Below are 13,267 nucleotides of genomic sequence, written 5' to 3'. Positions count from 1 at the left end.
GGCCAGCTGCCGAAAAAAAGGACAAACGTGTCCCACGGCCACGTGCTGATGAGGATGCACCGTTTTTAAATTTTCTAATGAAATGTCTCCTTTAACCGCTTGCCGACTGGCTCACCCCGATATATGTTGGCAGAAGGGCACCTGCAGGCATATTGACGTACCTGTACGTTGCCCTTTACGGAGCGGCTTGCGGGCCCACCGCGCACTCCATGAGTGTGATTGCGGGTCCCACGGACTCTATGTCCGTGGGATACCCGCGATCATCTCACGGAGAGGAAGAACGGGGAAATGCTGATGTAAACAAGCATTTCCCCATTCTGCCTAGTGACACTTATCACAGCTCCCTGTAATCGGGAGCTGTGATCAGTGTCGTGTCACACATCGCCCATCCCCCCTACAGTTAGAATCACTCCCTAGGACACACTTAACCCCTACAGCTCCCCCTAGTGGTTAACCCCTTCACTGCCAGTCACATTTACACAGTAATTAATGCATTTTTAATCGCACGACCGCTGTATAAATGTGAATGACCCCAAAATAGCACAAAAGTGTCCGATCTGTCCGCCATAATGTCAGTCACGATAAAAATCGCTGATTGCCGCCATTGCTAGTATAAAAAAAATTTATAAAAATGGCATAAAACTATCCCTTATTTTGTAGACGCTATAACTTTTGCGCAAACCAATCAATAAACGCTTATTGCAATTTTATTTTTTTACCAAAAATTTGTAGAAGCATAGGCGTGCGCAAGATGTGCCAGGTGTGCCTGGGCACACCCTAATCCTGGAATTGGCAACCCATCAAAAGTAGGCTTCTCCTCCTCTTCCTCTCGCCGATATTCAGCTGCCACGGGAGGAAAATACAGGGGTTTGGTACCAATGTATGCCACCCCTCTTGTCCCAGTTCCTTTTCTTTCTGCTGCCCAGTTCCCCCTGTGTGCTGTTAGAGAAATTTGGTTGTACGCAAAGCACACAGCCAAATCTCCTGTTTCTAATCATAATAGCAATTTCGTCTAATGATATAATACCAGTGCATCTCACCTTTTGATCGTATCCATCCTCTGGTGTGTGTGTGTGTGTGTGTGTGTGTGTGTGTGTGTGTGTGTGCGTCTCATGCTCACAAAATAATCACATCCTCCTCCTTCAGGTTCCAAAAGCTCACTGCTCGCCAGCCCCCCTTAGCTGTCTGCCTGAGCCACTTTATTAGCATATCAATAGGAGGTCCCAAAAGCTCGAGGGTTCCGCCTCCAACAGCCAAACACCTCTTACAAAGCTTGTGACCTCACAGGATGAAAGTGACCATATAAGGATTTAACACAGGAAAATGCAACAACCAATGAACAATGACTACAGGAGTCTTATGGGTGTGTCTGAGCAGAGACAGGGTGCCTGTATGTTTTTAGAAGCCACATGGCTTTCAAACATTAACCCTGTCTCCAACCAGAACCCAAAAGACTCCCTTATTTCCGTTGATAGAAATCCTTATTATACATTGTTCCAGAGAACAATGTATACCTGGATTATTCTACTGTCTTTGTGGACGAGAGATTATCGGCAGGTGTACACTCATTGGACCACAAATGTGTTGATCAGGCACACAGGGGCAACATGAGAGCACACTCGTTAAACCGACAATGTCTTTGCAGAGCGAACACATCCCCACCAGACGATCGTTCTGTGCATCGCACAGGGGCCCTTAGCTGGCGGACATGTCCCCACTCCACAAACATTTCTCTACATCCCCAAAGAGCTTTTCACTACCAAACGGATCTCAACCAGGGTTGGTCTGCCCCAGTCAGCTATTAGAGCGGGCTGTGGTTGATCAGACACTGGGAGACTCTTATGACAACACATTAATATAAATTTTCCACAACAGTGCTCACCTGCCCCCCCCCCCCCCATTGTTTTCATTTGACGAGTGGGGAAGAGGCCGGGTTAATATATCACAAAGGCATATGCGTTGGAGCTTTGAGGTGCACACCCTAATACAATAGGCTGCACACACCTATGTGTAGAAGAATACGTATTGGCCTAAACTGAGGAAAAAAAATATTTTATATATTTTTTGGGGATATTTATTATAGCAAAAAGTAAAAAATAATGCTTTTTTTTTCAAAATTGTCACTTTTTTTGTTTATAGCGCAAAAAATAAAAACCGCAGAGGTGATCAAATACCATCAAAAGAAAGCTCTATTTGTGGGGAAAAAGAAGTCAATTTTGTTTGGCAGCCACATCGCATGACCGCGCAATTGTCAGTTAAAGCGACACAGTGCCGAATCGCAAAAAGTGCTCTGGTCTTTTGCCAGCCAAATGGTCCTGGCTGAAGTGGTTTAAGTAAATGTCATGGCCAAGTGTCACCACTGGGGGCTGTATGGAGCACGTACCTTCTCATGCTTTGCTCAGGAGATCACACTGTGTCACAGAAGCAGCAGACTTTTTTCCTCCGGCAGGCAGACCTCCGGTAAGTTTGGGGGGTTTTGCTTCCTCCAGACACCCCACCTGGGCTCAACTCTTACCTTCTTCATGAGGTTGAGTATAAGGGAGAACTGAAAATGATCGGCAATGCCGTCTTGTTTCACCGCCCCTACACGGAGGCGGCTTCCAGGTCTGCTCCATGCCATCCCTCCCTCACAAGCCGATGCTGTCGGATCGGAGGAACATGCTTGCGCAGGAAAACTTTTTTTTTAAAGAGAAAGGAGGGGGGCGCGATGCGAGGTGGGGGCGGGGCTTAGTGTGGCGTTGGCGTCCTCCAACGTGGGAGTGTGTTTTAGGAAACCTCCATTTGCGCTGGCTTTAAAATTGTCAGAGACACATAAGAGCAAAGAGGAGCATGAAAGAGGTTTTGGTGACACAGGCATTTCCTATTTGACACATTTACTATTTGCATCAGGCTGAGCTTTAATAGCAGCGGCAGTGGCTGGACTATTACTGAAGCAGTGGATGCGATTTCTTCTGGTAGTACCTTTTGCTTTGTGCATCGGGCTAAGGTCAGAACGGGGGGTTGAAACGCCCCCAAAAAAGAGCTAAAAGGGTCTCCCTCAAGCTCTGGAAAGCCTACTCATTTCTACAAATGGCATCCTCCCCTGAGGGGGTGGCTGGTCAGAGTGAGGGGGCCATGAAATGTTTGCAACTGTTTTCAGCAGTGCAACCCCTGTTTATTTTACTAAAAATACCTTTTTCCCCATCATAGGTTTTTAAAAAAAATAAAAGTTTAGTGACTTTAGTCGCATCCCAGTGTGGGTCAAAATGCGACAGTTTTCTACCATTCCCCAGGACCCTCAAACTGAGGAACTAGGGACGGGAGAAGACGAATTCCCTCAGGGGACCGTGGTGAGGCTGATGACTCCTCTGAGGTGTCAAATGCGGGAGAATCAGCTGTTTCAATCTTAAGATTTATGGTGCAATTTCTTGCTGAATGGTCCGCTCCACATTTATGTACCCTTAACTGAGTGTTTGGGTTCGCTAAAGCCTCCTCAAGCTCTGCATGCCTTTTCCTGTCCATTCATTGTTGGAAAAGCTTTTTAGAGGATCACCCAGATGAGCATTATTTTCCCTTCTAAAAAGTTTTCACACTTTATCCTATGGTGGAGGAAATTCGCTAAGTAGGGTATACCAGCAATTAACGCTGTTATATCCTCTGTGAATAAGAGTTTGACTTGTCCGGCAGACAATGCTCAAATGCTTAGGGATCCAACAGTTAAAAAATTGGAATTCCTATTTAAAAAAAAAAAAAAAACTTTCTATTGCCTATTGAGTGTCTCAGCCTGCACTGACAGTAATTGCTTAATCATTGAGTGACCAGTTATAACAGGTGTTCAAGGTTATCCTGCTCAGCAGGCCCATGATCTGGCAGCTTTATGTTTGCAATAGTTGCTATGAGAGATTCTATCCTTCAGGCCTTGCGCCCTTCACTAAGCACCATGCAGAAGCTCCTGGCTAGTCTTCCTTTTGTGGTGAAACGGCTATTTGGGGATGTTTTGGATAATACATCCAAGGAAATTCTAGTGGAAAAAGTACCCCTTTTGACATTTTAAGAAAAGGAGTAAATGTATTTTCGTTTTTAAAGCTCCTTCTTCTGTGCCAGGGGCATCAGCCTCCAGGCAGTCACGACTGTTTCCACTGTCAGGTTCAAAAGGTAATCCTCAGGGTTAACCCCAGGGACAAAAAAGGTCTTGGGGGAGGAAACCTACAAGATACTGAAGCCTCCTTATGAGGAGGCACCCCCCCCCCTCGCTCAATAGGGGGAATTCTTCTGTAGTTCTCCAGGATCTGGCAGGAAGAGTGTCAAGACTAATGGGGGACTTCCTCAATAGCTCCAAGGTACACACTGGAGTTCCAAGAGTTCCCGTCTCCTTGTTTTCTCAGATCAAACATTCCTAAGGATCCAGTGAAAAGTCTTTCTCTCAAGCATTTGACCATCTTTTGGCAAAAAGTGATCATGGTGGCCCCCATGTAAGAGCAGAGGTTGGGGTTTGGTTAAATCCAAATGGACATTCTGGATCTCAAAAATCTAAATTCAATTCCTGAATATAACCACTCTGTTTTCACATGGAGTCAATCCAATCAGTTATCTCCATCCTACGAGGAGGAGAACTTCTGGCGCCAATCGACGTCAAAGATTCATACCTCCATATGCTTATTTCCTCACTCACTAGTAATATTTGCTTCTCAAGGTGAAAAATCTTCATTTTCAGTGTGTAGCTCTGCTTTCCGGTCCAGCTACTGCACCATGAGTGTTTACAAAGGTTTTGGTCCCTCTTCTAGCCAGATTAAGGGCCCAAGGTATAACTATTATGATTTACCTGGACGATCTGTTCTTGATAGTCCAGTCGGTAGCCCGCTTGGACCAAAGTATGGTCACCACATTCAACTACCTGGAATATATAGGTCAGTTTCTCAGCCTAGGAGAAATCTTCTTTAAAACCATGAAAAGGGCTAAGATACTTGGGTCTGATCATAGGTACACCCAGAAAAGTGTATTCTTGCCCCAGACAAAGATCAGCGCCATAAAGGAACTAATTTAGGTGGTCGAAGCAAGATGAATTCTTCTATTCAACTTTGCATGAGGTTGTTGGGAAAGATGGTGGCTTCATTCGAGGCCGTTCCTTATGCTCAGTTCCATTCGAGACTGCTGCAAAACATTATCCCATCAATTTGGAACAAAGGGTTCAAGCTCTAGATTCCCAATGTGTTTGACTCCAAAGCCTATGGCCACATCAGCCTGAAAGCGCCCGATCTCGTCTGATCTTGGAGGCTAAGCAGGGTTGGGCTTGGTTAGCACCCGGATGGGCCACCTGGAATTACCAGGTACTGTAGGCTGGGTACGCCGGAGCCTCAGTTTATGGTTAATATCCAAAAATCTGCAAAGGGGAAAATCCTTCCTTCAGTTACCACGGAAGTGGCCTAGATCAGAAATGACTGTGCCCATTATCATTCTAGAAATTCAGGCAGAGCACTAGGTTCTGAGGGCCTGAACGTTCAGTTTACGGTATTGTCTTGCCAGGATTCAATCCGACTATGCCACAGCAATGGCCTATATTAATCACCAAGGGGGCACAAGAAGTTGTGTGGCCCAGAGAAAGGTGAATCATTTCCTATCTTGGGCAGAAAACAATTTACTTTGCCTATCGGCGGTCTTCATTCTAGGAATAGAAGCAAAAAAATAAAAGGTCTGCAGTCACCAGTGATACACCTCCATCCCTATATACATATACAAAAAAGAAGAGAGGCCCTGGGACTTTTAAATGAGGTGGACACAGTTAGCCATTGAGTAACAAGAGTAATAGCAGTATAAATGTTTATTAAAATGTACATACATGGATACTATAGCATAATAGCTCAGCCAATGGATTTGTACATAATAAAGAGAATAAACAAAGTTGATACAAACGTTATACAATGCAGTGTATACCAATGCACGCATCAGAAAACCAGACGCGCGTTTCGCAAGATCATTGCTCGCTCATCAGGGGTGGATGTGGATAAGATGTATCTAAATAGACAAAAAGATGTCACAGTGGTAAATGTAAGAACAATGGCAGAATGGGCCAGAGATTGTTTCCCGGCAGCGAAACGTTTGTTGTTTTTTCTCAGACCTGAAGCTGGTAGCAGATGGTCCCCCCTCCGAGGGTTGGACGCCAAAGCCGGGGAGGGTGGCGGGTCCAGCCAGGGCCCTGTCCTTCTCAGGGGGTCCCCCAATGGCCGGGGGAGAGAGTCTTCCCCGGCAAGGAGCCTCCCGGGTACAGAGGGGTATCCCGGAACTCCTGTGAGCACATACCTCATGCTTTTACTTTCCACCCAGTCAGGTACGGAGGTGATGAAGGAACTGGGGCTCAGGCTGGTGTCAAGGCCGCAGAGGGGGTAGAGGACGCCAGCCAGGTCGGTACCTAGGTGCCTTGTAGGGCTGGTGGAGGTCCTGTACTTTCATAGGGAATGCTGAAGCTCCTGTATATGGTGCAAGCATTCCGGCCGGGTGGAGTAAGGTGGCGGCGTTTCCGGGCGCTGTGACTTCCGACTTCCGGTCTATGCCAAAATGGCAGATTCGGACACTAGAGGTCAAAATCCCCCCTCAGACATCAGCTCTCTAACAAAATGGCGCCGATCACTGGTGTATAGGAGATAGACACTCAGCGCTCCAGGGAAAAGCAGGAGGCCTCATGATACTCCTCTCTTGGGGTCGGAAAACCTCGCAAAGCAGCAGATATGGATGGAGAGGAGGTAACAGCTGCACCCTTAGCCCAGGAAAAGGCCAGTGGTGATGAGTCCTCTTCCGTTTTGAATGTGGTGAAGTAAGAGGGGTTTTGCCTACACCATAGGGAGGGGGGGAGAGAGAGACACACACACAGAAAGTCTTAGGAAACTGATTAAAGTTTGGACTTTGTCTTTTTTGTCTCCCTAGATCCTGGCAGCTCTGCTCAGGGGGCTCACAAGGTGAAGGGCAAAAATCCCTCTCCTCCCAGGTCAAAAAGATGTGGGAACTGTGATAAGCTCCCACAAGACCATGTAAAACCTTTTTGCTATAGGTGCATACAGAAACTGGTCTAGTAAGGAAACCTCACAGGTTATGAGGGACTTCCTTGCAGTACAGTCGGAGATGCTTTCTACCCTCCAGTCTATTAAGACAGCTATAGCACCTAAGGCAAATGATAGGGAAATCCTGTCCTCTAGAGAAGGCACTTCCTCTCAGGAAGGTTTTTCAGACAGGGGTCAGAAAACCTCGCAAAGACCCCCTTCCTCTGTCACTTCGGGAGTTGAGGAATTTGAGGAGTCAGAGGAGGACTCATTAGAGGAAGGTGAAGACACAGACGCTGACAGCCAGGATAGTGACAGTCCTAAAGCTAGTAGCCACCTCTTTCCCTTGGAAGACATGGGGTACTTAGGGCGATCTATGTCTCTGAGGATATCCCAGAACCTCCGGTTCAGGCGTCGGCCCGGGACAAGATGTACAGGGGTTTGGGAAAACCTCAGTCCAGGGTGTTCCCAGTTCATCAGGCCCTAAAGGAGGTGATTTTGAGAGTGGAAAGACCTGGAAAGAAAGGTTCTTAGACTCAAAACTTGGAAGAGAAGGTTTCCTTTTGGGGAGGAAGAAGAGCAGAAATTCTTTACAACCCCTAAGTTAGACGCAGCCCTGTCGCAGGTTTCTAAAAAATCTGACTTGTCTTTTGAGGATTTAGGGAACCTAAAAGACCAAATGGACAGAAGGGCGGAGGCGCTTTTGTGCAGAGCATGGGATTCCAATGCGGCTGCCATGGCTCCTGCTTTGGCGTCAGCATGCGTGGCAAGAAACGTGGACGCATGGTTAGGCAGACTTTCCAAGCATGTTTCTAGAGGGAGTGATTCTAAGAAAATCAGACTCGTTAGAAATAATAGGTAAGGCTGTGGCATATTTGGCAGATGCGGCAGTGGAGTCTGTCAGGAACACAGCTAAATCTGCAGCCCTCCTTAACTCCGCAAGAAGGGCAGTCTGGGTCAAATCATGGGAAGGGGACCATATGTCCTAGATCAAGGCTATGTGGTTTGCCCTTTGAAGGTTCACAACTCTTTGGATCTGGCCTGGATCAGGTGCTGTCAAGGTCAGCAGAAAAGGGAAAAAAGTTCCCGGTTAAAGCTAAAGGAGACAGGGGCAGGAAGTTTTTTTCATCCCCCCTCTAACCAGGGTCAATTCAAAGGAAAAAAGGATGCGAATAGAAGGTAGGGAAAGAGCACACAAAAAGGTAGTCTGCTCTTTTCTGGACCTAAAGACGCCACCAACAGTCTAAATGATGCCAGCATCAGGGTAGGGAGGAGATTGTCCCACTTTGTCCCTCAGTGGAAGAGGATCTCCGAAAGCCCCTATATCTTGCAGATTGTAACACAGGGATATCGTCTGGAACTTCTCTCCCCTCCCCCTCAAAACTTTTTTTCTGACCCGTCTCCCCAAGGAAACTTCAAAAGCTGCAGGGCTGTTGGATAGCTTGCAGGGATTGGCGTTCCAGGAAGTGATCATCCCCGTTCCACCGGAAGAGCTTTTACCAAGGGTTTTACCCCCATGTATTTGTCATCCAAAAACCGTCAGGGAAATTTTGCCTGATATTAAATCTCAGGAAGTTGAACAGGTTTTTGTGACAAAAGAGCTTCCGGAGGGAAAGTATATACACGGTGCGCAGGCATCTATTAAGGGGTGCCTTCTTAGCCACGATAGATCTGAGGGATGCTTACCTTCATATCCCGATCACCAGGGAACACCAGTCCCTGCTGAGATTCGCAGTCCTTACACGAAGGGATTCAACATTGGCAATTCCGAGCTCTTCCCTTTTGGATTAGCTGCAAGCCCAAGGATCTTCACAAAGGTCCTGGCGGAGGTTGTAGCTTACCTACAGCTAAAGGGGGTGTCCCTTATACCCTACATAGACAACCTTTTGGTATACAGGCAATCCCTAGAGCAGGTGGAAGTAGACGTAGGCAGAGTGATTTTTCACTCTGGAGTCCTTGGGCTGGATAGTAAACAGAAATCTTCTCTGGCACCGTCCCAAATAAGCGTATTCCTGGGATATCTGGTGGATACAGAGGCTCAGAAACTTTCTTCCAGAGAAAGAACGATTAAAGATGGTTACAGCAGTATCCTCTTTAAAAGAAGCCAGGGAGTGCTCTCGCAGGCATAACATGAGGGTTCTAGGTGTAATGACCTTGTGTATTCCAGCGGTTCCTTGGGCTCAGCTCCACTCCAGGGAGCTGCAGTTCTTCCTTTTGTCCTCCTGGGACAAAAGGAGAGAGTCATTGGATGCAAGGATGTCTATCCCAACAAGAGTAAGGACCTCCCTAGATTGGTGGCTGGATCAGGACAAGCTCAGGTTGGGTCTACCCTGGGACTAGTGGAATCCCACAAGAATCACTACTGATGCAAGCGCCTGGGGTTGGGGCGCTCACCTGGGGGACATCCAGGCACAGGGGGCCGGGACTCCTTCTCAGGCAGGGGCATCCTCCAACCACAGGGAACTCCTGGCGGTGGGCCAGGCGTTAGTAGCCTTTGGAGACAGGATTCAGGGCCCGGGATTCCTCAAACTGACGGCATGGTTCTTGAGGAGGAGATCCTTAGGGGCAAGGGTTGCTCTGATAGGGTTATTGAGACCCTCTTGAGCAGCAGGAAGCTGGTCACCAGGAGGATCTACTCCAAGGTTTGGAATTGCTTCTCAGTGGTGCCGTGATAAGGAGGTGTCTTACCCTTCAGTACCAGTGGTACTGGAATTTTTACAAGCAGGGGTGGATCAGGGGATTTCCCCGAACACCTTGAGAGTACAGATAGCAGTGTTATCTGTATTTTTGAATCAGAGGCTCGCACTAGAACCTCTGATTAAGAGATTTCTTCTGGCAAGGGAGAGGTTAACCCCTGTCAGGGTGAATGTATTCCCCCCATGGAATTTATCTCTGGTTTTGGAGGCGCTGACGAAAGCGCCCTTCGAACCAGCGCAAGAGATTTCAGTTAAGTTTTTGACTCTTAAGTTAGCGTTTCTGTTGGCCATAACAGCGGCCAGAAGGGTGAGCTACCTACAGGCCCTGTCAGTTAAGGAGCCTTTTCTGTTGATTCTGGAGGATAGAGTGGTTCTTAGACAGGACCCACTATATCTTCCCAAGGTCGCATCTAAGTTTAATAGATCTCAGAAGATCTTTACCCTCCTTCTGTGATAATCCAAAAAATGAGAAGGAGAGGAAATTTAATTTATGATGTCAGGAAATGTTTATTGACCTATCTAGATAAAGGACTACAGAAAGTCAAATCATCTTTTAGTTTTATTTAGCGGCCCTAGAAAGGGAGGGCAGGCATCTAAATCTACTGTGGCTAGGTGGATTAGGCAGACAATAACATTGGCCTATGAACAGACCGGTTCCCCAGTACCAGGGAACCTTAAGGCCCACTCAACAAGATCCTTGGTGGCCTCTTGGGCAGAGAGCTGGGGCCTCGATAGAACAGGTCTGTCGCAAAGCCACTTGGACGAAGCAGGATACCTTTTTGAAACCCTATAGAGTGGAACTGCTGTCGCCCCAAGATCTGACATTTGGAAGAAAGGTGCTACAAGCGGTGGTCCCGCCCTGAGGTAGGCCTTGAACTCCTTGTCCATCCTCTCAGGTTATGCCGTCCTGAAAGATGACTAGAGAAAATTGACAGTTACTTACCAATAACTGTTTTTCTGGGATATCTTCTAGGACTGCAGGCCTACTTCCCACCCATGTTTTAATATAAGTACTACGGGAAGAGTTTCTCTGTCACCCGGATAACCTATTACTTTGGGAGAACTGAGGTGCAGGGGGAAGGGAGGGGCCTTTTAACCTTTATGTTGATTGTGTTTCCTGTCAGGTGGACCAGTCATCTCTCAGGTTATGCCGTCCTGGAAGATATCCCAGAAAAACAGTTATTGGTAAGTAACTGTCAATTTTTCCATCGCTGAACCCCCAAATGGACAGCAGCAGCCAGAGTATGGCACGGGAGCTGAGGGGGAGAAGACGAACATGGGTAGCCCCAGGGGGGATGCCAGGCGGCAGACATGGCTTAGGTGAAGGTAAATGGTCCTAATTGTCTCAGTATGTAGCTTGATAGATATCAGCTGTAAACATAGATGTATATGTCTCAATTATTTGCCAAATTTAGTAAAATGAACATAAAGTTATATAATGTAATATTATTTTTGTATGAGAGCATGTGTACTCTAACATAAGTATGTGTCAAGCCTTACTAAAGCAGAGGAGACAAAAGTTCAATTATTTGTATAAAAACATATGTGGACTGACCTGATCCAATAATGGAGCAGACATAGAGACCATGGGTAAGAAAGTAAATCCTGAAAAAATGTTTGGGAAGGAAAATCGAAAAAGGATGTGTGGAAAAAGCAGTGTTATAAATGAAACAAAAAAGTGCAGGGAATGCAGATGAAGCACCAGGTGAGTGCTAGGGTGGGGAGAGTGTATTTACCTTGATATGCAAAAAGCTGAACAGCAATGGAAACGGCAGGAGACAATCTTCTTTGGCATATCGCAGCTCCCATGCCAGACAAAAAACGCCAACCTTCAGAGGAGACAGCAAAGGCCACAGAACACCACCACCGTTGGAGGCAAGGTCAAAGGCTATAACATGTATATGTGAAAACCAGTGGCTGGTGATGACAGTAGGCCAGTTTTTGGGCTAAATGGGTGTCTTCCACCCGGGTTCAATAGAAGCAAAAAATAAAAGGTCTGCAGTCACAAGTGATGCACCTCCATCCCTATATACATATACAAAAAAGTCACCCTGGGACTTTAAATGAGGTGATCACAGTTAGCCACTGAGTAACAAGAGTAATAGCAGTATAAATGTTTATTAAAATTAATGTACACACATGGATACTAGAGCATATTAGCTCAGCCAATGGATTTGCATTATAAATGTTATACAATGCAGTATATATAAATGCACGCATCAGAAAACCCGATGCACGTTTTACACTCTCCCCACTCTAGCACTCACCTGGTGCTTCATCTGCATTCCCTGCACTTTTTTGTTTCATTTATAACACTGCTTTTCACACAAACTTTTTCTCTTTTCCTTCCCAGACAAACACATTTTTCAGGATTTACTTTCTTACCATTGGTCTCTGCCTGCTCCATTATTGGATCAACATATGTTTTTTACAAATATTTGTACAACTTTTACTTTTTTAGTAAGGCTTGACACATATACTTATGTTAGAGTACACATGCTCTCATACAAAAATACTATTACATTACATAACTTGATGTTCATTTTACTAAACTTGGCAAATCATTGAGACATATACATCTTAGTTGTAATTAAAATAAGAATGTTCAGAAATATTGTACCATAATAGTAATTACATGTAGGAATAAAATTTTTTGTTGTAACATTGTAGAACATGTAACTTCATTTTGTAGTAGAAAAATAAGAGGTTGAGAGAAGCGATTCTTCAACCGATGGCGAGTACACAGGAGACCAACACATCTCAGTCTCAATCTAGTGAATTTAAAGTCAATAATACTCATAAAGAGAAAAAAAAAATATATATATATATGTATATATATATAATGATAAATTGGGACCAATTAGATTGAATCCCAAAAAGTAGTAAATGGTGAGCGACTGAGTCGGGGTGATTCATGTTGGCATACGGGCAGAAAGCCACACTACATGAAAACGCGTTTTAAATCGTGCAATAATTGTTATAAAAACTAAGTGCATGTAAGAAATCACAAGAGAATTTTTATGATAAACATGCCTATATTACACAAACAGTGCCCTTTCTCTTTTTGTATCTCATTCCCTTCTTCCTCCTAAAAGAAACCCGTAATATAACCTAGAATCTGGTTTCGATAAGATGGGAAAAGGAAAAATGAGAAGGGGAAAAAAAACAAAAGTATTAACATTAATACTATATATGACCGTATAATTAAAACTTGTCATTGTGTAAAACAATCGAAGAACAGAAACGAGGAGTGTTTAACCAAAAATCTTAACTGTTGAATAGTCTCGAAACTCCGAGTAGTAGATCCTTTGGAAAATTGTAGATTCTTATGTCTTAGAGGAACAAAGCAATTAATGCTTAAAGCCCCATACACACGATCCGAATATCGGATGAATGATCGTCCGTTTTTGTTTGCATGCTAATCTCACATCGAATCTGATGAGTTTACTAAAGTCCCGAAAATTCCCGTACGACAGAATAAAAATTCGGAAGCGATGTCATGTGTTGCAATGCATTTGTATTGCATTTTCGAACGATAGCTGTACCGATTAAACGAAAATC

The 13,267-nt window shown here is 45.3% G+C and overlaps 1 protein-coding gene and 1 pseudogene across 2 annotated transcripts in view; both read left to right on the top strand.

The window, feature by feature from the left end:
• TRPM4 (transient receptor potential cation channel subfamily M member 4) overlaps nucleotides 1-13,267 on the top strand; it is a 604,715-nt gene that overhangs the window by 211,480 nt on the left and 379,968 nt on the right. The window lies entirely within an intron of this gene.
• LOC141111582 (5S ribosomal RNA) lies at nucleotides 5,203-5,318 on the top strand (annotated as a pseudogene).

This window comes from Aquarana catesbeiana, linkage group LG10, assembly GCF_042186555.1.
Source record: "Aquarana catesbeiana isolate 2022-GZ linkage group LG10, ASM4218655v1, whole genome shotgun sequence".
Taxonomy (NCBI): Eukaryota; Metazoa; Chordata; class Amphibia; order Anura; family Ranidae; genus Aquarana; species Aquarana catesbeiana.
Note: the sequence above shows the minus strand (reverse complement) of the source record. Positions and strands in the feature narration are given on the sequence as shown.